This window comes from Physeter macrocephalus, chromosome 7 (genome assembly GCF_002837175.3).
Source record: "Physeter macrocephalus isolate SW-GA chromosome 7, ASM283717v5, whole genome shotgun sequence".
Taxonomy (NCBI): Eukaryota; Metazoa; Chordata; class Mammalia; order Artiodactyla; family Physeteridae; genus Physeter; species Physeter macrocephalus.
In genome coordinates this window covers 63514613-63541215 of record NC_041220.1, presented here as the reverse complement: position 1 = coordinate 63541215, position 26603 = coordinate 63514613, and the positions used below count along the sequence as shown (strand labels likewise).

General features: G+C 36.3%; 1 protein-coding gene across 3 annotated transcripts in view; it reads left to right on the top strand.

The window, feature by feature from the left end:
• The window catches only part of ADAMTS3 (ADAM metallopeptidase with thrombospondin type 1 motif 3), a 291950-nt gene that overhangs the window by 141707 nt on the left and 123640 nt on the right, over positions 1-26603 (top strand). The window lies entirely within an intron of this gene.

Here is a 26603-nt window from a genome sequence, read left to right as displayed (position 1 = left end):
GAATTATATTTTGTTTTAAGTCCAGCTGATAGATACATTTGAAAATAAGAATGCTATCTGACTTTGTCTATTTTGCAAAACTTATTACAATATGGAAGAGACAATGAGTTGAATGATTCTGCCAAATTTTATTTTAAGGTAGGCTGAACCACTAAAGTCAAGTGAATTATGGCACATGAAGGTTTTCTGTGTTGGTTTTAATGAGATCTGAAAGTAACTTTGTATTAAAGAGATGTTTGTATAAGTTGGATATGGAAGTTCCCTTTATGGAGAAGAAAGGAACTATGGGAATCCATGTTTTTTTAACCAGATCTCAAAAAGTCTGTACAGTTGACCCTTGAACAACATTGGGGTTGGGGTGTCAATCCTCCTTGCACTGGAAAATCCGTGTATTATTTATAGTCTGCCCGCCGTATATGCGGGTCCTCAGCGTCAGAGTTTCCACTTCCGCAGAGTCAACCAATGCTGGATTCAACTAACCGAGAATCAGCGAATCATGTAGTACTGTAGTATTTACTTTAGAAAAAATCCACATATAAGTGGACCAAGGCAGTTCAAACCCCTGTTGTTCAGGGGTCAACTGTATTTGCTTTTTCCAGGCCAACTTTCTGAATCGAAGGCAATGGAAATATCCCCTAGGGAAATGTCAGGGATACAGATAATCTTCTTAATTTAGCAGCCATCTGTCTTCTGGATTAATGATGTCTTTTGAGAGTTGTTACCTAGTTATTAGTCTGATTTAAGGGAAGCCACAAGCTTCCCTTAATATGTTGTATTAATTGGAATAGTACAATTTAAAGTACATTTAAAATTAACATGGTCTGACAGTGTTTTGAGAAATTTCTGGTTTGAAACCTATCCCAGAGGGCCACTGTGGTGTAATAGAAAGAGGATACACTTTGCAGTTAGATAGACGTGTGTGAGCAATAGCTCTACAATATCAAGTTGTTAGATTAGTAGTTAATGTTTTTAAGCCTCAGTTTCTTTATCTGTGAATAGAAAACAAAAATATATCATGCAAAAAAATAAATAAATAAAAATATATTATGCAATTGTAATAAGTATTAGAGCTAATATATGCAGATTGCTGAATGTAGCCCTCAGCAATAGTAGTTGCCTAATCAGTGTTAGCTGTTGTTATTAATTATTGATATTAATTATCTTCTGCAAAAGATTTACATGTTGAGTTTTGTTAAAGTTGAATAGTTAGACATTGTTTGCCCTCGTGTTGTGAATACATTACCATTAATTCTCATTTATAAGTATTTTCATGTTTTAAAAATGTTATTCTAAATCAGAAGACTGGGTATGTCAAAGGATAGATAGTAGGATACAGTACTTTTTCTGTAGTCTTGGTTGTTATATATTAACAATATCTAATATCTCTTGAGGCAACGGTCAAACATATTTTAGGCAACCACAGCCCACATGTATGGAATGGTCTTGGAGGACTGGAAACCAGATTAGTGTCTATGACTCTCATCCTGTTTGCTCCATTTGTCACACTACAGTTTCACCAAACTGTACCCTATTGCTCCATTTCGGTCTCTGAAGATATCTGTATCTATAAATATCAGCCCTTGGTACTTTCCAATAGTCTGATATTTATAGAGGAGGAGAGATTTTTTTTTTCTTGAAATCAGAAAATTACAAGAAATATTATGCTTAATAACTATGCAGTTTTAGATTCTAGCTTAGGAGAAATAAGTTAGGAGTCAAGGTATATAAGTTTAAAAGAATTGGACGTAATTAAGATATTTTGGGACATTATTTTAGGAAATTATTAAAAAATATAAATTCCAGTAGCATCAGTATCAGTATACTCAGATTATATGAGGAAATTTTAAGAATGCAGACTCTGAAGACTGTTTGAGTTTTTCAGTTACAAATAGAAGATTACTTTACGGTAGAAGTAGGTCACAACCTAGAGTAATATATATTGGAAAGGTTTTCAACAGTCACGGGTCAAAGCAAAAGGGGTTCCTTTGTTAACTCTCAGTTATCTTAAAACTGGAACCAAAATAGAACCATTCAGTTCTCTTAGAATATTCTGTGATAAACCTTAGTTTGAGCTTAACAATTTTTATTCTCTTATTTATACAGTTCTGATTGAACTGAGTTGCTGGTGATATCAATTTACCCCCTTTTGAGAGTCTTAAAATGTAACTATATATTTAAAAAGTGTAAATATCCTCCTACCTTAAATAGAGATTCAAATTTAGAACTCGAAGTACCATACTGTAAAGTTTAAATTCTTCGTTTAACTTCTTGGTTATAGGACTGAGAGCCAAGCTTCTTCAGGGCCTAAATACTTTCCAAGTGAAAATTAAGAATATATTTTTATAATTTTTTCCATCATTCTAAAATGTAAAATTAAACAGATTCCAGGATTAGAAAGGTGTATTGATTTATAAATGAAAACTGTAGTACCACATAAAATAGTGCTTTTCTGGATTAGTATAGGATGTTATTTTAGGAGACATGAGGTCTCTCTTCAATGAGTTATAAGAAGAGGAATAAAATACATAAGACTTTGTTAGAAAGAGATGTATTTGAGGGCCATGGGCTTCATAAATTTCTCTAACAGAAAGTCAGGAGGAGTTTTAATCATAAGCAAGGCACTTCTATCAGTAGGGTCCCTGTAAGTAAATACTCTGCTGTTATGATATCTTACGGAAAAACCCAAATGAACTCTTTGGCCAACCCAATGTTTTGCTACTTGTCACACTGATTGCCTGGCCACATTTCTTGCTTTGTCATTTTATCAACTCAGAACTGCCATTCATTTGAGGTCTGTAATTTGTTGCAAGTGTTCTAAATTAAAACAAATTATTACCTGAACTAGGTGAGCAGAAGTGAGAAGGAGAGAAGGAGCCAAATTGGGTTGAGATTGAAGTAAAACTGATGGGGTTATTTGGTAGAGTAGATGTGGGGAAAGAGAGAGAGATCAAGGATGACTCAGAATCCTAATCTGGAAGACTAGAGAATTCTCTTTCCAGAATTCAGGAATTTCAGATGAGAAGTAGAAATAGGCTTGATGAAGGATGACAAGTGGCTATACTTCTGGATATATTACATTCAAGGATTCATTGGGATAAAAAGTCATAGTGTATTTTCATAATCATGTCCCAGAGTCATTGCATGAGTGTCTTTATATACCTGTTGTAGTAGGGATGGGTAGAGGTTATCTTGGGAGTCAGGTGGCAGATATTGGCTCATGGATGCTTAGAATGTCTCTGCTTGCCTTCAACTCTCTAATTCCAAAATCTGTATCAGTGAGAATCAGAAAATGAACACTGCACAGGTTTGGGAGCCCATGAAAGATGTTTGCTACCTATCACTATAGGAGAGAAGACATTATGTCCTTAAAAAAACAACAAAATAAAAATAAAACAAAAATTATGCTTCTACCATACTCAAGAGCCCTAAGTTATTCCACTTGACTAAATGCAAACCTGTATTTTGATTCCTTATCTTTAAGAATATTTATCTAGTTTTGCAATAAAAGTCACAGCTTTGAACCTGTTGAGACAATATATTATATAGTACAATTCAACAACAACAACAACAAAAACCCTCAACCATTCCCAAATATGGCACAGATTTTCTTTCCTTGACCCTTAAGGAATTTATATTGTTTTTGAAATGAGGAAAAATATGAATAGTGTTTAAAAATATATTGAACTTGTAAAATCATAAATAGGGCACTCTGCTCTAGAATTACTCTTTTAAGAATAACACCTAAAGCAGTTTTACATTTGGCAAGATAAATAATCTCTTCCAGTGCAGAACTGGCAGGTATTCACAACACATAGCGCAGCCAGGTTCTGGCAAAGAATACCATCCTTTTCATTAACAGCAAATATAAACTTGGCATGCTTATGATAAAGAAATTTGTCTACTTCATCTTAGGGGAGAGTTGAATTTACTTCTTTTTCTGATTTCTGCTTTGGGAGTATGGAGATCCCATTCATTTTTGGCATCTTTAGTTTGTACAAAATTATTTTATATTTTACTGATTTGAAATTTTATTTGGTAACGACAAGGCTAGTAAACTATCAAAGGGTCAGAAAGTTCACCTCCACTGTTTAAATCAGTCATCGGTCTAAACTCAGATAAAAAATAAAATGTACTTCTGATCATCTCTTAAGAATGTCTCCATTGTCATCAATAAGAAGTTTGCTTTAGGCAGTCTATTTTCTGGGGGGAGTGGGGGACTGTACTTGTATGACATCATTCAGCTTTTCATATTTTTTTCTTAATCCCTGGGCCCTTAGGCTTCTCCCCTCAAATTACAAACTATTCATTCGCCAGAAGCTTTGTGTTAAAGTAATTTTTGTAATTACTTCCTACCAGTGGGAAACAAGGAATAGTAAGCCTTTATCTCCTGGCTTCCTTTCAGGATTTTCATTTTCCTGCATGAACCCAAGTGCTTGTGTTGCTGGTGTGGTTGTCATGGCGCCGTGAAGGAGTGTCTTTGTCCCAGGTGGGAAACATGTACAAGTCAGAAATGATTTGGGAGTTGCTCCTGGTTGCCAGGGAATGAAACTATGAAACAAGAACTAGAATAATGGGAAGACTATTCCTTATTTTAGTGACGCTAGGAACTTCCTAGGCACAGAGCCCTTCCTTGATCTGTAGGCAAATGAGTAGGTGCTATAGTCCTTTGTATTTGGAGGTTCTCATGACTTATACCCTAATCAAAGAGAAACATTGGTGGACATTGTAACCCACCAGAAGAAAAAAAAAAATCAAATGCGAAAAATTAATTTTAGCAGATGTTTTCTTATTAAATGAAGCAAGACACATAATATTACTAAAGCATTAAGGTCTGTCAATAGCAAACATTCTTTTAGGTAGATGTTAAATGATAAAGTTTTCACAGAAGCACAGATTAGTTTATAATATAATCTAAAGTTCAGCTATTTGTCAAGGCTACTCCCATTGGATTCACGCGGAAATACTAATCGTATTTATGGAATTCCTTTTCAGGTTGGTTTTGTATGTTTTATCATCTAGGTATTTATAATAATTATTGACAAAAGAAGGCAGTTAAAGATTGAATTATTATATAAAGTAATCAGGAAGCAGAGTGAAAATTAAAGGAGCTTTCAAATGTGAAACATGAAAGATAATATTCCCCTTATTAACATGTCTTCCTGGGCCTATTCTATTTCTTCATGAATAGGTACAATGAAAGGAGCATTTATACAGACCAGGATTAAAGTGTTACAAAATGTAACTCCGTATTTTTTCTAATAAGGTATTGAATATGGAAATACACAAATGGTATTGAGAATTCAGAGTTGCTGGATTACTATTTAGTTATTGATGTGGCATTAATGGAGAAAGAGAATTGTAAGGTTTCAGATATAGTGTCTGTGTGATTGGAGTGAAATTGAAAGCAGTTAATTTATCTTAGGGTATGAAGCTAATTCAGGTAACTTAGGCCAAATATTGATTTTTAAATTAAATGATTGGCTCTCAGAAGTAACTATATCAATTATTGACTTATGAAAGAGCAGTTCATACCAAGGAAAACCTTTGTTAGTATTTAAAATGCATTTGCTCTTTCTGAATATAAAATATATCCTATTATCAAAATACACTTTTTTTTTTTTTTGGCTGCGTTGGGTTGTTGCGTGCGGGCTTTCTCTAGTTGTGGCGAGCGAGGGCTACTCTTCCTTGTGGTATGCGGGTTTCTCATTGCGGTGGCTTCTCTTGTTGTGGAGCACGGGCTCTAGGCGCGTGGGCTTCAGTTGTTGTAGCACGTGGGCTCAGTAGTTGTGGCTCACGGGCTCCAGAGTGCAGGCTCGGTAGTTGTGGTGCGTGGGCTTAGTTGCTCCGCGGCTTGTGGGATCTTCCCGGACCAGGGCTCGAACCCGCGTTCCCTGAACTGGCAGGCGGATTCTTAACCACTGAGCCACCAGGGAAGCCTTCAAAATATACTTTAAATGTTTGGTTTTATTCATTTCAACTGCATTTGCTTATGAGGGATAGACCCTATTTTTAGTAAAATATTAAGTATGTTTTGACTCTGCACATGCCAGGTATTCCTGTTTAAACCCATTTTAAAGCCTGTACTTATTTTCTTTACATGTACAATTTATAAACTTTCACGTTAGTAAATGGGTAGGAAGCTTTTGTGTAAGGATTACTTGTCTAAGAATATTTCTGGAGGTTAAGTAATCTTTTGCTTAATCATTTCTGTTTCTGACTAATATGAGTGATATTTTCAAAGAAGATAAGTCTATAAAGTAGATTTTATTTATATTTGTCATTGTTTTCTTTTTCCTGCTAAATCATGAGTCATTAACTTCAAATATAAAATTTATTTATGAGGATCAATGCTATTTGCTTCTGATCGTCTTCATTTGGTATTCTGCAAACAATTTTTGTTGATGTGTGCCGGGGCCCTTGCATCCCTGCAGAGTATTCAGGTGTGTTATTCTCAATCCTCTCTTTCTTTATAGGATCTTTTTATCCCTGTCTCGATGTGGGGAATCTTTCGGGTAGATGACACAGAGAAATGGGACAATGGGAAAAAATAAGTGTAGCACAGAAATAATACTTTTATTTGAAAATTGTTTGAGATTAGATTATGGGGACTAAGAATTAAAATGTGAGGGCTACACTCAGACCAAAATAAATGCTCCTTTAATGCATGATTCTGCAAGGGGAGCTGAATACTTGGTTTTGTTCTTTCTAGACACCAGAAATTTTATTCCAGTTTTCAGCTGTGATTCATCTGGTCTAAATATGTAAATTTTAAAATCCTTCCTGGAAGTTCTTGAACTTGGGACTTTGTATATGATGGAAAGGTTTATTTTAGGAATGATTGGAGCCATTTCCCTAAATTTGATATATAATATATATACTATAAGGTTTACTGCAGATATGTAGTTATATACAGCATATTCGTAGATCACTTTACAGTACCTTACTAAATATCTGGAAAAAAATCTTTGACAAGAGGCATTGATTCAAATTGTTTTTCCATTTTTTTGTTTTCTGCTCATCGTTCACAACTATTTTAACCCCTTATATGCCGTTCCACGTTAACTTGTTCTTTGATTCTGTGCGGAGATCTTTGTTCATTATTTCAGAGCTCTGATTAGTAATACCAAGCAGCCTAAGATTTTGTGTATATTCTTGTCCAAAGGACAGTTTTTAAGTATTTTTTAGGCAATACCTGAGTATAAGCCAATGTGCAAGGCTTATTTCTCTTGAGTGTGCTTTATAGATTTCTGTGTGCCCTTTAAATGTTAAGAATAAAGTCTGTGTGGTACTAAAACGTTTTGCATTCTAAATTCAGTCCTCTGTTTCAGCACATTGGCAGGTTTTGTTTTCACATTTTCCATTTTATCAGGACTTACCCCACGTACTAAGGGGATAAGAGCAATGTCTAAGCCCCTTTTGGTGAGACAAATGAGTGAAAAAAGCAGATTCTTTTTATGTCCTGTGTTCCATACTAATAAAATGTCACTGAACAGCCTTTTAGTAACAAGAAATTAAAATATTAGAACAGCTTTTAAGTTTCTACATTCCCAGTTTTGGATGACATTTGTAGATAAAGTCAATACAGCAATTTGATGCAAATAAATGTTGTCCTTCCTCATTCTGTAATGCTGGGCTTGGCTTTCAAGTCTAGTGGGAAGTCCTAAGGAAATCACTGCTAGGTGTAGGAGATGCACCTCCCTATTTATGTTCAAAAGAGATACAATTAATTTAATCAGGTTAGATATGTTGTTTTTGTCTCTTCAACATCCTTCTCTCATCTGTGATGACCCAACATTTGAAAAGTCAGTGGAAGCATTTGTAGTTGTTATAGGGTTGCTATCATCTGAGTTCCACTGGGCATTTTAAAGACACTATCACTCACTAGTTCTCTTCCTCTTAAATTTATGAAAAACATATTCTAACATACTGTTATCTCAGACTTCTACAAATTATTAATGAACATTTATGGTATACATTGGGATTATTTTTATAGAGTTGAGATCTATAAGTTTGATGTTGGACAAAATCACTATTACATTAACCACCCAGATTTTTATCCTTAAGTAAAATCCCAACCTTCTTGGACTTTTCATCTTTCCTAGTTATATGGCCCCAGTTATAATGAGACTCAGACTTCAACTCACAGTATCCACAAGCATGTCACTCATCTCTGTTTCTTCCTTTTGTGACCTTATGACAACTTTGATAAAGCAGCTCAAATAATCTGAATTATTCAAGTTTTGTATCCTGAATACAAATTAAGGAAATGGGAAGCCAAGAATTTACTTTCAGTAGTAGGAATTATGAAACTGGACCTTCCTTTTATTAATAGAAATGGTGACTTTGTAGCACATAGTAATTCTTTACAAATATTCAGAGAGAAAAAAAAGAAAAAGAAGAAAAAAAAAGCTCAGATATCCTAAATGTGAAACGCATCGCATTTTGATTTTGTACAGAAGTTTTATATGTTAGCCGGTATGTGGGCTTCTTTGGCTGGCTGAGTGGGCCTCACTGGGGTGATAGTCCTTGTCAGCCTGGCTGCTGCTAGCTCCGCTGGCATTCACTGCTGGCCCTTCTCAGCTTGACTCCAGTCTGCTCTCATGGGTGCAGCAGACCACCCTGAGTTCTGGCTAGGGCTCCTATTTCCCCAGCCCACGTGATCTGCCTGCAGCTTCTGTTGTGGGACCTCATTGATGCTGGTTCATCAACCCTCTTAGACAGGCTCCCCAGAAAGCTCAGATACTGCTGTTCTTACAGCACCTGAACCAAGGGGACTCATGGCTTCCTTGGCTGCAACTGGATCGATGTGCTAGCAAATGTAGTGTTCTCCTTCCAGAGTCCCCAGAATAGAGCAGGAAAACAGGCTTTGGCCCTTGGAGGTCCTTAGAGATCTGTATGTTTTAGCACCGTGTCCCTTCCCTTGAGACTTTGCCTCGAAGGGGAACTGGGAAGAAATCCGGATCACTGTCTCCTCATCCCAAAAGCAGTCCAAGATCAAAAGGGCCAAGGCTGCCTTTTTCTTCCCCTAATTAAATGCTTTTTCCTCACTACTCCAGCCTCATGATTAAGACTGACAATGGTCAGGACTTTTTCTCATAGGAGGAAGACACAAATAAAGAACAAACAAATAAAAAACCTCTGTATTTCGGTCTCCAGGTGTAGCATTGATATGTTATGTGAGAACTGGGAGGATCTAGAAACTCCTTCCTCTTTTAGCCTCCAGATCTCTGTTATTTTGAAAAATCTTATTTGAACTCCAGAAGGTGAATATTGAGTCTCTTTATATTCTTGATGCAACAATCCTAGTGTCCAACAGCCTCTTTCCTTTCCCTTCCCAACCTCCCAGCTAGAGTTTGGGGATAATTAGCAAGTCATTTATGCACAAAGGCCGAGAAGATAATTATATTTTCCAAATATCATCCCCATTTCACAAATCAACCTATTTCTGGGATTCACATTGTTGTAGTTCCCTATTGTTGTAGTTGCAGAAACCGTACATATCAAGGGGTTGTTGAAAGGGCTCTTGTGAGAATCGTATCCCCTCTTATTGTATACATGTAATTTGGGGTGAAGAATGATAAGATGTCAAGTGCAAAATAGCAATAAAACAGGGTTAAAATGGAATTAATTCAGAAGAAGAAGAAGAACCTGGGAAGAAGAACCTGGGAGTTTTCAGTTTTCCAATGTCTATATATCTAAATTTGGAGTCTTAATCCTACTTGACTGTTATTTTCTTTTTCCAATTAATATCTGCAAATATGGAATTTTATCCCAAATTTTCCAGTAATTTACTCATGATTAAAAGAAGAAATCAAATTTATTCTCTTTGCGAATATAGAATGCTGATATTTTATTTATGATATGATTCAAACAAGAAGTGATTTTTATGCAAATCAGAGAATAGTAGTATTAACACAGTCCTCAGGAGCCCATTTACTTACTTCTGCAGATTTTTCTAACTTTTTGTCCAGAGATAGATTAATGGTATTGAAAGTGATAGAGGTACCATGCCCAATCCTCCTTCAGTACAAATAGGGAGGTCATCTGTTTTAGTCCTCTTCAATTCTTGGCAGTAACAAAGGAAAAATTAATAAGACCAGTCCTGAAGGCAGTCCCTTACCTTAGGTCCCCAGCTCCAGTAACTAAAGCTTAAAAAGCACAACTTAAATGCAATAGACATTAGAAAAACTAATGGGAATGGGAAACGAGGTGCTCAGTGTTTAATCTATTGAGAATACCCCTTAGATTTCTAGGTATGGAGACAAAATATAAGTGATTATTTCAGAAAACATATTTTGATTGATATAAGGACGTATTGCATTAAGATAGGATCACACACATCCTCTGTTCCACCCCCCTTGCATACATACTCTAACCCCGCCTTAATGGCCATTCCTGTGAAAGGTATTTCAAAGCCAAAGGAATACAGTCCAACTGTGTTAAATTTCTTAGAGTAAAGTTAGCCAAGGATATCCTGTAAAAACAGACTCAAGCATTTGAATATGATCTCTTGAGCCAGTTTTAAAATTAGATCTTCAAACTGGGTCTTTAGAACACTAAAGAAATCCAAAAATCTAAGCAGTGACTTTTTTTGTTGTTGTTACAAGACTATCTAACATGTATCTTTTAAACAATCTTTACTATTTCCTATCTCACAGAGAGGAAAAAAAGCTCACATTTTTCAGCTAGTTCATAAGCAAACTAAAACATTTATCAGAGATGGAATGTGTCTACAGCTTATGCCTTCACAAAGTATGAAGACATAATGTGTAATTATTAATGATGAGTTTTAGGCAAACATTTAGTGTATTATTGATATAAATATATTATTTTTATTTGTTTATTGGGTACTTAACATATGCTATCCCATAGAGTATAGTGTACTTCCATAAAGATTGATAAAGAAGCATAACAACTAAACTAAACCATTACACAATTAGCCTTATAATGACTGATCTAGAAAGCATGTTATGCGACTTTAGAAATATCAGTGAAGGCTGGAGTGTTTGAGGGACTTCAGGTAGATAGTGAAGGATGCCTGGATGCAATGACTCGGAGAAAGGAAGACATTCCTAAGGAAGCAAGACAAAAATTCAGGTAGAGACATAGTGGTGATACTATGATGATGATAATATTATTAATAACTGTTAATAACTAAAAGTAGAAAAGGCACAAATATAAATCATGTTACCTCAAGGGATTTTTGTTTGTTTGTTTTTTACATAATGACTAATTTAAGCTGATGAGTCAATGTCTTAGCTGCTATTGATGTGGTAATTTTTTTTCTTTTTTCTTTTTGAATTTTATTTATTTATTTTATACAGCAGGTTCTTATTATTTATCTATTTTATACATATGCGTGTATACATGTCAACGTCAGTCTCCCAGTTCATCCCACCCGCACCCCCCACCCCACTTGACCCCCTTGGTAAATTTCTTTTTTTTTCTTTAATATAGTTTTAGCTCAGAGGCTTACCATTGAGTACCTTTGTGACCTATATCAAGTTACTTAACCTATCAGAGACTCCGTTTCCTCATCCATCAACAAGGCAGAGAAAATAATAGTACTTACTTCAAAGGATTGTCTTTGGATTTATCTGTAAAGCACTTGATTTAAATTCCTGGCATGTACTAAACACTCAATGAAAGTTACCTCTTACTACTCTTTTATCATAACTACACTTTCCCTTTGTGGTACTTCTATAATCTTATAAGAACTACCAGCTATCTTTCTTTGAACATGTGGTTTGTTATATGCTTTCATCACAGCATCACTTTTGTTTTTCTCCCTTTGGTGTAGTGCAAATTCTCACTCTTGTGTTCTACTTTCAGCTTCTAGGAAATTGCTCTCCTATAGAGTTTTCTGGATGATGGAAATGTTCTACCACAGTGCTATCCAATACGGTAACCACTAGGCATATGTAGCAATTGAGATGTGACTGTGCAACTAAAGAACTGAATTTTTTCTTTTACTTAATTTTATATTAATTTAAATGTAAAGAGCCAGGCCAAGGATTTGCACCATGGTATATATCTTCTTGATGGTTTTCAAAATTCTTTCATATGCCTTATTTCATTTGATTCTCCCAAGAATTATGTGACATAGAATAGGTGGGATTACCCCATTTTTTCTTGTTTGCTCAACATTGCTTATTCAAGGTCTAGCACAAGGGCCAGCACGGAGCAGATCTTCAATAAATATTGATTGAATGAATAAGTGATTGATTCTGATACTCAGAAATGTTAAGTACCTTGCCCAAGGAAAATTATTTAAAATGTTTTTCCACACTCTTAATTTGATGAAAAAGTGCAGGTTTTGCAGGTACTTTTTAAATGGAACAAAACGAGCTTTCAACTGACATTTGTCAGGAAGGTCAAAAATGAAATTCTCTGGAAGACCCACAGTGTCAAAATTTCTCTGGAATTCACAGGAGAAAATTCCAAGGAAGATAATCCAGAAAGAGCACTTATCACCTCAGATGTCTGTTTATCAAACCCAGACTATGTGATGCAGTCCCCTGTTGATGGTCTGAGGGGACTTCCTTACATTGTCTGAGTGTCTGAGGGTGGCTGTTGAATGGGAATCAGGAAGGAGATGCACAGCACAGAAGAGATTGTGGGGTGCTCCAGATTTATGATGTAGAGCTTGTTTACTAAGTCACCATGACAACTGCCACACATTTCATTTCTCATTCTAAAGGCATTTTTCATCTTTATGAATTTCCATAAAGATGCTTATGGGTTTTAAGTGGGAGATGCAAAGAGCATACAGTTGGACAGTATAGGTCTCCTCTGTCTTCATAAATACTTGACTGAAATTTGGGCCCTTTTGCCCCTTTGTAGATATTTTTTTCCATCACCATCGTTGCCAAATTTCTGTGAAGAATGTATCTTCTTTAACTCCCTTCTTATCGCTTAGTCTCTTATCCAGCTCCCCCTCAGCTTGGCTCTCAACCTCAGCACTTTACATAAATAGTTTTCCCCAGATACTGAAAGACACTTAAACATTTCAACAGATTTTTTTTTTCTTAGAGCTCATTCTCTTGGGCCTCTCATGACGTTTGGTAGCATATTGTTTCTTTAGGTTTTCTGTTATCTTGGCTTCTGTCACACTCACTGTAGCCTTCCTGTCCCTTCCTATCTCTGATCAGTTATTTGGGTGTCTTTTCTTTTCTGATTATTTAGTAGTGCATTTCCCCTCTATTCAGTTTTATCCTACATGGTTTCAAAAGAGATACTCTTTTTTATGGCATCCAGTATCATCTTTACCAAATATCCGTAAATCTTTCTGGTATGGCTTTTAGAGCCTGGCAAACCTGGGTTCAGACAGTAGCTCTGCTGCCAATGAGCTCTTTGACCTTAGGTACTTTGGAGAACTTCTCCAGATACCGTTATTTCATCATGAAAATTTCGACCACCTTAAGATGCTGTTGGTGATGTACTGCCCTACATAAGATGGGCAGTCGACACATAATCTCTCTCACATCTTTCACTGTCCTTTCTTACCACTGCCAAAACAATAGTTTGTATCCTTTTCTCATATTTGTTTCAGGAAAGGTCAGTTAATGCCAGATTACAGAGACCTTATTTTACAAATTAAAACAACAACAACAGCAAACCCCCAGTGTACTCACAGAAGTGATATAGTTTTGTGATATGTATTTTAGAAGATGTGTCTTCCATCCACATGGAGTATAGAATAGAGGAGTGACAGGATGGAGGCATCTTGGCAGTTACTGGAGTAATCCAGGTGATGAAGGCATCCAATATGTCTACTCCAACATGAAAAGGGAAGAGTGGATGGAGTTGAATGCATTTTAAGAAGCAGAGCAAAACATTTTCATAGGGCCACTTTCATGTGAGGCTATTTGTGATCATTATAGTCATTACGTTTCTTAACTTAAAAAATTTTTAAGTAACATGCACAACAGAATGCCTTATGCCATCCCTGACCCCCACTCAATCTCTGAGCTGAGTATTTAGGGACGGGGCAGAGATCAGGGTTCTCTGTTATATGCATTACTTAGTTTTTAATTAATATACAAAAAAAATCTTAAAATTTTAACCATGAAATAATTATAAATATTCCCACACAGCGTACTTCAAAAGTAATGTCACGTGTTCATCTTTGTAAGAAGCAAAAAAAGAGATTTTTGTGCCTGGTTAGATGTAGATTGGGGAGAGACATCTGATGTAGTTAGATAGACTACCTTATTGCATCCCTTGTTTGTTATTATTTCTGTAAACTTATACTCTTTTCTGCTTCTTGAGTATCTTCTTGTCACCACTATTTAGTGTTCATTATCCAGCTCAAGGGTCATTTTTCAATGAAAGTGATTTTTTCTTTTTTCCCTGAAGTTCCGTAGTCCTTAAAAGTTCATTTTTACACTTTGCCATATACCATCTTATGATATGTATTATTTCCTTAATTTATTAGAATCTGGTTTTCAGCCCCTGCTATTTCATTTATTTTCCATATAAATAACAAAACTCTTTAATGATAAACTATGCTGCTACATTTTGGTTTTTACTCATCTTACCTCTGTGACATTAGACTCACCCTTTGGCTTTCATGACTGGAGTCTTGGATTTATTTCTTAGCCTCCTTCCTTGATAATTTTTCTTCTTTCCATCCTTTTCATGAAAGTCTTCCTTAAGGTTTTTGCCCTCTTCTTTTCTCACATTTTTGTACCATTGGTGATCTGTGGGAGAATTACACGGTAGTGTATATCGTCCACATTCCTCTTGAACTCCAAGACTGTATATTCAACCACTTTTTAGCCACCTGCACTTGGATATCCCACAAAGACCTCTAACTCACCATGGCCAACATTGAACTTGTCTCTAACCATCAACCAATTCCTAAACTGCTCCTTGATTCTCCTATTAGATTTTAGTCTTAGTGAATGGTTCTGGCATCCACCAAGTTTAACCCTCTGACTTTCGTATCCTTTATCTAGTTGGCAAGAAAGACCCACAAATTATACACCCAGAAAGCTCTCAAGATAGCCCCTTCAGTCTCCTTTGTTTCTACTTTTGTTCAGAACCTAATGTTTTGTTTTGAATACTGCAGCTGTCCCCTAACTATTCTCCTATTTCTAAACTCCCTCTAGTCCATTTAGAGATACAGTGTTACCAAACTTTGTGGATTATGTGCCCACACCACTGTGTCTGTGTGTGTGTGTGTGTGTGTGTGTGTGTGTGTACATACACACAAATGTATTACTATAGTTTATACATTATAGAACATATGTATCGTATTATAGGACATTCACAGAGATAGAAATTATAAAAAATATAACAAAGATAACTTTGGTAGAAGTTCTATTTTTTTCTCCATATTCCAATAACTATTTTTACATATCTCTGTAATGTAAGTGTCCTGATATCTTGCTTTGGAGATTGCTGCTTTTGATTGAAAATTTAGTGACCTTTGTGAACTGAAATACTTATAAATCATTATGTAGTCTAAAACTTGTAAGTCATTTCCCGTTCCTTACTAGATAAAATATAAACATTTTAGCGTGGTCCTCGGGCACCTGGAACCTATTTATCTATTTTCTCTCTCTTGCTGTTCATCAGTGACTCCCACTCCCCACTAACACTCTTTACTTTGAACTTTACCAAACTCTAAATTCCATAAATACACATTTTCTCCCACTTTGCCTTCTTGTTTGTCCTTATTTATGGGAGACTGCATATCTCTTTCTTTTAGAATGATGGAATGTGTCTTTATATTAAGCTTTACCTGGTAAACACTAGACCATCTTTTTGAGAAGAGAGTAAATGTCTGCCTTGATTTTGTAGGATCTGAAAGGTGGATAATAATATTTGCCTCATATCTGAGGACTAAAGGAGATAATTAACTTCAATCTCTAGCACACATGGTTGGCCTATTTTAATTCATATCCATCTCTTATTTTCATCTAACCTCATCCAGCAATCTCTTTCGACAATAAAGACTACAATTCTATCTTCCTTCAAGTTTCTTATTTATAATAATTTAAGGGAGATCTACTTTTTTCATAACTAGCATTGTACATGGTTGAAGAAGAGCCTACCACTAAGACAGAGATCAGAGGACGGAAGTAGAAAATGCTTTGAGAAAATGCTCAGTCTCTTAAGAAAGTCATTGTTCTACAGAAATACTTCCAAAAAGAGCTGGACAAAAATTTTTTTCTACATAATTGTACTCTGTAAAGCAGAGTTTCTTAGTCTGCAAGGGCATCAAGAGGTCTAAAAACTCCTTGAATTTAATTTTATATTTATGTGCATATTTGTGTGGTCCCTTCTCTCCCAGAGAGGTTTCATATCTTATAGAGGATTTTCAAAGGGGTCCATTATTTTAAAATTTGGGGGGAAACAACTGTCTTCAAAGTGTTTTTATATTCTTTGGGTAATTCGATTTGCTTTTCCAAGCCATTTGTATACATATATTGAGAACTAAAAGGGTGAGAAATGGATCTTACTTATATAATGATTAAGTTGCCTAACAACCATTGGACTTTTAATATCAGAGTATTAATTGAATCATATACCTATCCCTCAGTGAAAAGTATAATCTTTTTTCTCTTTTAAATGTATGAGTAAACTACTCTAGTCCAATAGTATCTACTAGTTAAACATAAAAAGATATGTTTTGTTGAGAGGGAAACTTGTCTCAGTATGCTTTCTTTTCAATAGTGCAGAAGATAAAGAAAAATATGACACCCCTCCCAACATGTAGGATACCTTTGTATTTGAAAGTTTAGGAAATGTGTGCCACAGAAATGATAATGCTTTGGGTGAAGAGATCTTCATTATCTCAGCCAACAGTGTTCTTCAGAAGCAATGACATCATTGTTGCTTCACTGACTTCAGAATTCAGGCAAGAGCCCAATGCCTAAGAACTTAGGCAGCTTCTTTGTCAGCCATAGTGCAGAAAAGAAGACACAAAGAGCCTCCCTTTGAGTCATGGCAGGCTTTGCGACTCCTTTCTTGGCCCTTTGTGAAAGCACATGACTGGACTTGTAGAAGATTAACCCCCTTAACATTTCTGTAAAAATTAAACAGATGCAAAGCAGCTCCATCACCTTTTTCCCTCTCTGTTGTGAATTCAGTATTATGGTGGGCAGTGAATTATTTTGAATTGCCTCAGAGAGGCCAGGGCAGTCAATGGGGACGGGTGAATGAAGGCCCTCTGAAGGGCTCAGTTGTGGGTTTTCTTGGGCATTCACTGTTCTTTATAGCATTATTCCTCTGAAAGAGTTCCCTTGAAGAGTGGGGTCAGTCTAGAGACCTTTATAGTGCTTGAAGTAATCCACCCTTTAATCTGTTCCTTCCTGTGGGAAAATCAGTATGAAAAAAAAGAGTAAGCTAGTATTTACATCCAGATATAGACTGTTTAGACTGTTTACTTTTAATTTAGTACTATTCTTTGCATGAAAATAGCTTGTTTTCAACTTTAGTTCTTTAATAAACAAAAAAAAGTTCCAAAAATTAATTCATGGATTATGCTGTTCATGATAATTTTAAGTAGTCATATATGAAAACTGATGAGTTGATATTATTAATTCTTAACTCTGTTTCTTACACTGGATTATCATTTCATTAATCCAGCTGTTATTACATATTTCTTAAGTGTATACTATTTCATTGTTTTGAGATAAATGATCTTTACATCTTTTTTATTTCCTTGGTTCTGAGTTTACTTAGGTATTATGTATATGGAAAGGATTGATTGTGTATTTTGTCATTATATGTCAAAATATTATATATGAGGGTAACAAGATTTATCTCTTGACTTTTCATGACAAAACTGGTGACAGTGCTAACACAAATAACAATACTTCCTTTAGGAATAGGATAGTAATTGGAAGATGGGATGGTGAGAGAAGACTTTTGCATGTTTTTAACTGCTCAATTTCTAAATGCAATCATGTATTCATGTATAAATTACATATTTGAAAAAAATTAAAACAACAAAGAAGAAAATTTATTAACCTGAGGGAAGTAGTGACTATTTTAGTTCAGGTTCTCCTGCTTATTCTGGTTCCTAGTTTATAAAGATTGTATCTTATAGCAGACTCCAATTCCAATCTAAAATCTCTAGGTCATTAGGAAGAAGAAATAGGAAAGAATAAGGAAAGAATAGAATAAGGAATAGAATAGGAAAGAATAAGAAGGAAATAAGGAATAATATTTCTATTGCAAAATATCTGAGGGTTAGAGGTAGAATGTTTTTTAGGCACAATTTTTTGAAGACAGAGTGCATCAAAATTTCTTTCCTAGTTTCTAACTGTTAGAAAAAAAATAAAGTTAGCTGCCTCCAGTTATCTTTGAAAAAACATAGAGTAAAAAAAAAAAGTGGAAGAAGAAATAAATTGGGTTTAGGCAAAGAAGTCAATGAAAGAATTTGGATTCCTTTACCCCCCCTTGACCTCTCTTTCTCACTTTTCGCCCTCTAGAACTGTTCTTGGGGAAAATTGGTGACTGCCTAAAACTTAGCTATCACCTTACCCCAGTGTTTAATTTTGGGGCATGCAGAGACAAAATTATAAGGGTAATTTGGATATTCAGATAAAGTGAATTTTCAATTACAATGTTATGGTATAATCATATGATTTTCCCACTACTTTGGATTAAGGAGGTGGAATTTTTCGATATGTAGGAAGGCAAGAAGAAATTGGTGGGATTAGGGTAGTGATAGATCAGGCAATATTGGGGAAAACAGATCTATAAACATTAAAGCCCTGCTCTCATGGAGCACAGAGGCCATCACAGTAAGGAGGGCTATCGAGGGAACAGTGCCGGGTTAGTTAGAACTGCTTGCCAATAACTCCTATCCTACCTGTGCTGCTCCGCTGGTTCCTAGACGACACGGTGAGGCTAAGAGACCTAGCTATAGCTGCCTATCTCAGGTGAAGCTTAGGAATCCTGAGAAGCACAGTACAGTGCAAAGGACCTCTGTCTCTAGGAGTCAGGAAAAAAATATGAGTTTCAGTCTTCATTTGCCAGGAGCAGTGAGATCTAAGGAGCTTGCTTCTCTGTTATGCTTGTAGCCACCCTCCAGACGGACATACTAAGTTTTCAGCTCCTTGAAACATCCTTTTACTCGTGGTGCTCAGACCGGCACCCAGAATATACTCATAATAAATTTTTTGAGTGAAAAGACATCACTTTTCTGATTGTAAAAATATAGGGTGGGGTTGGGTGGTTAGAGTTGGTTGTCATGTTTCCTAAGGTTCCTTCAAGCTCTTGAATCCAGATTTTAGGTCATCTAGTTAATTATTTTTCCTACAAAAGCAGCCCATCCGTAATAGCCTTGACATGTTATCATCCAGCTTCTCGGCTTCAGTAACCATAGCCTATCACTGTGTGGTGTTTCCTCATCTTTTTACCCGCACTATTTAACAGTTTCCTGGTCTCCAGTTATCCTTCCTTTTAGCAAGGTTTTAATGAGATTGAACCATAGGGAATTGCCATCTGTGTGGGTCCAAAACAGTTGAATATTGACAGTTTTGACAATTTCAACTGATACGACTAAAGTTTCTTATCCAAACTGTAGTCACAGACACTTGGTCCCTTCTTTAAACCTTTCAATGGCTTCTCATTACTCCCCCGCCTCTCCACCCACCCCCATCATTCCCCCCTCAGCCCCTTCTTGTCCTGACTCACAAGGGCTTTGATGACGTGACCTTCTCTTTCCTGGCTGGCCTATTCTATTACCAATCTCTTCCACTGTCTACACTCCAGCTGCAAAGAAATTTCAGTTCCTGGACTGCTAAGCTTTCTCTTCAGTGTAGGCCTTTGGGAATGTCATGTGTTGTGCCAGAAATACTCTCCTTTTCCTTCCCTTCTCCTCCACCCCTCAAACCTGTAGCCTAGCTTGACCAACACCCATTTTAGCAGTGGAGAAAGACAGTATACGTATAATAAAGAAACATGAACTATTTCGTATTTTAGAAGTGAAAAGTGCTATTGAGAGAAGGATTTTCTTCCCTGTAACTACCCCTGACTCTGCATTTCTAATGTCACATTTAAATGGTGGTACCCAAACTGAACACAGTAGCACTAATGTCGTCTGATGAGCAGAGGCTGCCGTGGGACAAAGATGAGCACCCTTGTTTGGGGCCCTATAATTCTATCAGTATGATTTTCTAAGGCAGTCAGGCATCCCTGTGGGCTCATAGCGATTTTCCATTGCCCCGGACATAAAAGGAGCTTAAAAAAAATGTTTGACTGGGGCTTCCCTGGTGGCGCAGTGGTTAAGAATCCACCTGCCAATGCAGGAGACATGGGTTCGAGCCCTGGTCTGGGAAGATCCCACATGCCATGGAGCAACTAAGCCCGTGCACCACAACTACTGGGCCTGAGCTCTAGAGCCCGCGGGTCACAACTACTGAGCCCATGTGCCACAACTACTGAAGCCCATGTGCCTAGAGCCCGTGCTCCACAACAAGACAAGCCACCACAATGACAAGCCCGTGCACTGCAACAAAGAGTAGCCCCTGCTCACCGCAACTAGAGAAAGCCAGCACGCAGCAGCAAAGACCCAATGCAGCCAAAAATAAAATAAATAAATAAATTAATTTTTAAAATGTTTGGCCAGAATTTCTTTTTTCTAGGATCCCAGGAAAAAGAGGTCATCATTGGGAAGTTAGGAAGTCATGACAATTTTCAGGAACAGTTTATTTTATTTATTTATTTTAAAAATAGCTTTCAGGTATTCATAGAACAGCTTAGGAAATGAAGTGCTTTCCTAGACAGGTGTTTTTGCTATGCTTTGAATGTTGGTCAGGAAGAAATGCTACTGAAGCTTTCTTTTAATTCACAGGAGAAACATACCCTTTTGCTCCTTCCTGTATAATAACATTAGCTTTGCCAAAATTATGAGTAATCAGTATAGGAAATGTAGCTATTTTTGGTTAAATATTACGTTTTCATAAAGAATGAGATAATAGGAAATGAAGTGGGCAAAATAAGTTAAAAATACAGACTTTGGATCTAGGCTGCCTGGGTCAATCTGGGCTCCACTTTAGACAGTTTACTTAGTTCTATTCCTCAGTTTCGGCACATGAAATGGGGAAAACAGTGTCTTCCTCATTGGATTCTTTCGAGAATTAAATGAGATAAAGTGCTTAGAACAGCGGCTGGCGCATCATCAACATCATCATAAAATAAATTTACTTGTTATTATTTTAAATATAAGTGGTCATGCAGAATCCCAGGGGCTTTAAAAGAGTTGGTTAGTATTTCATGATGTAATTCTTATGTAGAACTTCTCGAACAAATACTGCAGGGCTGTGATCACGCTATAAAATCTTCCAGTGCTTCCTGCCTATATAAATATGTTTTTTTCCTTTCATATGCTTTCTTACTTAGCTTTCTTTCTTTCTTTTGTTTTTTTATAGAAGCGTAGTTGATTTTTAATATTGTGTTAGTTTCAGGCATACAGCAAAGTGATTCAGTTATAGATATATATTTTTTCAGATTCTTTTTCATTATAGGTTGTTACAAGATAGTGAATATAGTTCCCCGTGCTATACAGTAAATCCTGTTACTTATCTATTTTATGTATAGTAGTTTGTACCTGTTAATCCTTTACTCCTAATTTATCCCTCCCCATTCCCTTTCCCCTTTGGTAACCATAAGATTCATTTTTATTATTTTTTAGATTCCCCATATAAGTAATATCAAGTAATATTTTTCTTTCTTTTTATGATTTACTTCACTAAGTATAATATTCTCTAGGTCCATCCATGTTATTGCAAATGGCAATATTTCATTCTTTTTTGTGGCTGAGTAATATTCCATTGTATATATAAATTTAAAAAAATATATATATATATATATAACATTTTAATATTTCATTCTTTTTTGTGGCTGAGTAATATTCCATTGTATATATAAATTTAAAAAAATATATATATATATATATATCACATTTTCTTAAGCCAGTCATCTGTTGATGGGCACTTGAGTTGTTTCCATATCTTTACTAATTTAAATAAACCCACAGCCAACATAATACTCAACAGTGAAAAGCTGAAAGCCTTCCTGCTAAATTCAGGATCAAGATAAGGATGCCCACTCTCACCACTTCTATTCAATATGGTCCTGGAAAACCTAGCCACAGCAATCAGACAAGAAAAAGAAATAAAAGATATCTAAATTGGAAGGGAAGATGTAAAACTGTCACTATTTGCAGATGACATGATACTCTATGTAGAGAACCCTAGTGTTGCCACACAAAAACTATTAGAACTAATAGATGAATTCAGCAAGGTAGCAAGATGCAAGATTAACATACAGAAATCTGTTGCATTTCTTTACACTAACAATGAAATATCAGAAAGAGTAAGTAAAAAAAAATCCTGTTTAAAATCATGTCCAAAAAAAAACCCTAGGAATAACTTAACCAAGGAGATGAAAGAAGTATATGCTGAAAACGATAAAACACTGATAAAGGAAATTGACGATGATTCAAAGATATGGAAAGATATCCCATGCTCTTGGATTGGAAGGATAAATATTGTTAAAATGGCCATACTACCCAAAGCAATCTACAGATTTAATGTAATCCCTTCCAAAATACCCATGACATTTTTCACAGAACTAGAACAAATAATCCTAAAATTTATATGTAACCACAAAAGATCCAGAATTGCCAAAGTGATCCTGAGGAAAAAGAAGAAAACTGGAAACATAACCCTTCCAGACTTCAGACAATACTACAAAGCTACAGTAATCAAAACAGCGTGGTATTGGCACAAAAACAGACATCTGGATCAATGGAATAGGATGGAAAGCTCAGAAATAAACCCACAAAGTTATGGCCAGTTAATCTATGACAAAAGAGGCAAGAATATATATAATGGAGAAAAGACAGTCTCTTCAACCAGTGGTGTTGGGAAGGCTGGACAGCTACATGTAAATCAATGAAATTAAGTATGATTTTAATTGTTATTTTACATTCTTTATATAAGCTGAACTTTGTCAGACATCTTGAAAAAGTATTATTTGAAAACATAGGACATTTGCACCTCTAGTGTATTTTAAATTTGGAAGTATCTGGATTAGTGGTAGAGGCCAGACATATATTTTCTCTCATTTGTATTCGTTCTTTTTCTCCTCAGTTCTTCTTCCTCTCTCCTATTCCCACCTGTCTTTCCCTTTCTTTCTCTCTCTCTGTCATTCTTGCATACATACATGTGTGCAAGCATCTAGTCTTTCTCTTCCTTTCTGTCACCTTCATTAGGACAATATTGGGTTGGCCAAAAAGGTCATTCGGTTTCCCCATAAGATGGCTCTTGTAGTGCTTAGTTGTCTTTAACTTCATTCAAAACAATTTTGTTAGATTATATTGTAACAGCTGTCGTACCAGCATGCATTTTAAAAAAAGTTTATCAAAACTGGTGAATTTTTGTGTAGCCATTTTAATATTGAAGATGGAAGAAAAAAAACAACATTTTTGGCATATTATGCTTTATTATTTCAAGAAAGGCAAAAGCACAACTGAAACACACACAAAAAAGATTTGTGCAGTGTATGGAGAAGGTGCTGTTACTGATCGAACGTGTCAAAAGTGGTTTGCGAAGTTTCGTGCCAGAGATTTCTCACAGAGTGATGCTCCACAGTCAGGTAGACCAGTTGAAGTTGATAGCAATCAAATTGAGACATTAATTGAGAACAATCAATGTTATACCATGCAGGAGATAGCCAATGTACTCAAAATATCCAAATCAAGTGTTGGAAATCATCTGCACCAGCTTGGTTATGTTAATCGCTTTGATGTTTGGGTTCCATATAAGTTAAGCAAAAAAAACCTTCTTGACCATGTTTCTGCATGCGATTCTCTACTGAAATGTAATGAAAACGTTCCATTTTTAAAACGGATTGTGACAGGTGATGAAAAGTGGATACTGTACAATAATGTGGAATGGAAGAGATTGTGGGGCAAGCGAAATGAACCACCACCAACCACACCAAAGGCCGGTCTTCATCCGAAGACAGTGATGTTGTGTATATGGTAGGATTGGAAGGGAGTCCTCTATTAATTATGAGCTCCTTCTGGAAAACTAAACAATTAATTCCAACAAGTATTGCTCCCAATTAGACCAACTGAAACAAAGCAGCACTCGAATGAAAAGCGTCCAGAATTAGTCAACAGAAAACACATAATCTTCCATCAGGATACCGCAAGACTGCATACTTCTTTGATGTCCAGGCAAAAACTGTTACAGCTTGGCTGGGAATTTCTGATTCATCCACTGTATTCACCAGACATTGCAACTTCAGATTTCCATTTATTTCGGTCTTTACAGAATTCTCTTAATGGAAAAAGTTTCAATTCCCTGGAAGACTTTAAAAGACCTGGAACAGTTCTTTGCTCAAAAAGATAAACAATTTTGGGAAGACGGAATTATGAAGTTGCCTGAAAAATGGCAGAAAGTAGTGGAAAAAAAGGGTAAATATGTTGTTCAATAAAGGTCTTGATGAAAATGAAAAATGTGTCTTTTATTTTTACTCAAAACACAAAGGAACTTCTTGGCCAATGCAGTATAGGTAAATGGTGAGCTAAATAACTATTGTACATCAGAGTTCTAGAGAATTTCACCCCTTGTTAATGTGTAGTTAATATTTCTAGAATATGCAAAGAACTTTTGTGGCTTAGGATACATAGAATGGTATGTGTGGGGCATTGATTGACTGATTGACAATAGTTTAAATATTGATCTAAACTCACACTCTCTTTTGGGTACCCATTATCTTTATTATTCCAAAATATTTTTCAGAATATTTTAAAAATTACTTCATTTGTGACATACTCTTATGGACCTTACAACTTTTTTTCTTAACCTTGGGACATTTGGGTTGATTCAAAGCTGTTTCTTCACTGCATAGTCCTTCCTAGATGCTATTAATGATATACTCTGATAAGAAATAGTTTCCTTTTTGTATGATTTAAATTTTTTGGCCATTTTTCACTTTCATCTTTTAATTTAAATGAAACATTTTAAAGTTACAAAAATGAACACAAATAAAATTACTTATGTATGTATCATAAACAGCTATCAATATTTTTCCCATATTTGCTTTGGATCTTTCTATTTTTTTTAAAGCCCCACTATTCATCCCTTTCTACTCCTTCCTACCTGAGGGATATTCATTAACAAATTTGATATGAATTATTCTTGTGAATGTCTTATATTTTTACTAGATCTGTATGCAATATTAGAGCATACGTACAGAAAAGAGTTAACATAGCAATCCTGAGACTGATATCCTTAGAAAAGCCTGTCTGCAAGTTTGGCCGTTGGCTGGCAACTGAGAACTTGGATTTCAGGAAGTTCCTACCATTCCCAGAACTGGGTTCACTGTGCCTAAACTGTACAAACAGTGTGGTTGTGCTGAACACCTGCTTTCCTTCTGGGAATCTGGAATTTGGTATGTGCCAGGCAGATGTTTTCTATATGACTAGTCCCCAGTAAAAATCCTGGAGGCTGCGTCTCTAAGGAGTTTCTCTGGTAGACAGAATTTCACATGTGTTGTTACGACTCATTGATGGAGGAATTAAGCACATCCTGTGTGGCTTCACTTGGAGAGGACTCTGGAAGCTTGTGCCTGGTTTCCTTTGGACTTCACCCCTGTGCTTTTTCCCTTTGCCGATTCTTCTTTGTATGCTTTCATTGTAATAAACCTTAGCCATGAGCATGATGATATGCTGAGTCCTGTGAATCCTCCTAAGGAATCATAAACCTGTGAGTTGTCTTGCAGACCCCAGACAGAATGTAGCCTTTGTATTGGTTGGCATGTAGGCTAAGCTGCAACAAGAGACCTTAGAATGCAGTGACTTGAACAAGAAAGAAATTCAAATATTTTTTTTTCTAGTGTAACAATTTAGATGTTGAAAGACCACAAGGCTGACAAGGGTCAATGGCCAATCAGCACACATATAAGTTACTAGAGCAGTGCACATTGGGGAAATTTTAGGGGGAAAGCAGTAGTGGGGGCAGGGACACAGAGCCTCTGTTGCCCATCACATTCGAGGGCAGGACACACAACTCTTAACAGGTCTTGATGACAGACTTCAGGAGAGGGATCTCAGTATTTGGGCTTTGGTGCTTTCAAGCTATGTGATTGGGGAGGTGCCAGTTCCTCTTCTAGCGTGATCCTCGGTCAAGTACAATAACAGTCTGACCCGGCAGAACTTTGGCTCCAGGCTTGTATTACCAGATGAGGGTTGGAGGTTGGGGGAGCACCAGCCTTTCCTGGCATGATCAGTGGGCTAGGGTCTAAGCCTCCCCGTTGCAGTTACAGCTGTGACATGGGAAGCTGACAACAGAATTGTCACAATAGCATTCATTGTAGAGAAGAGTCTCTATTTCTCCCTGTGCGAATGGAAAAACTTTTAATATTTTCCCATTTACAAATTGATCAGTCTTCCAATGATCTGACTATTCAAGAGCCTCTGTGCTCTAGTCCTTTTCTCCTGTCCTTTTGTGGGTATTAAAATCTATGCTCCTGTTTAACTGAGGGGGTCGCTATCTCCTGCTCCCCGCAAACCCTCTCACCTTGCCCTAACATGCTTCCTCACCTGACTGCTTAATGAGGCTTACACT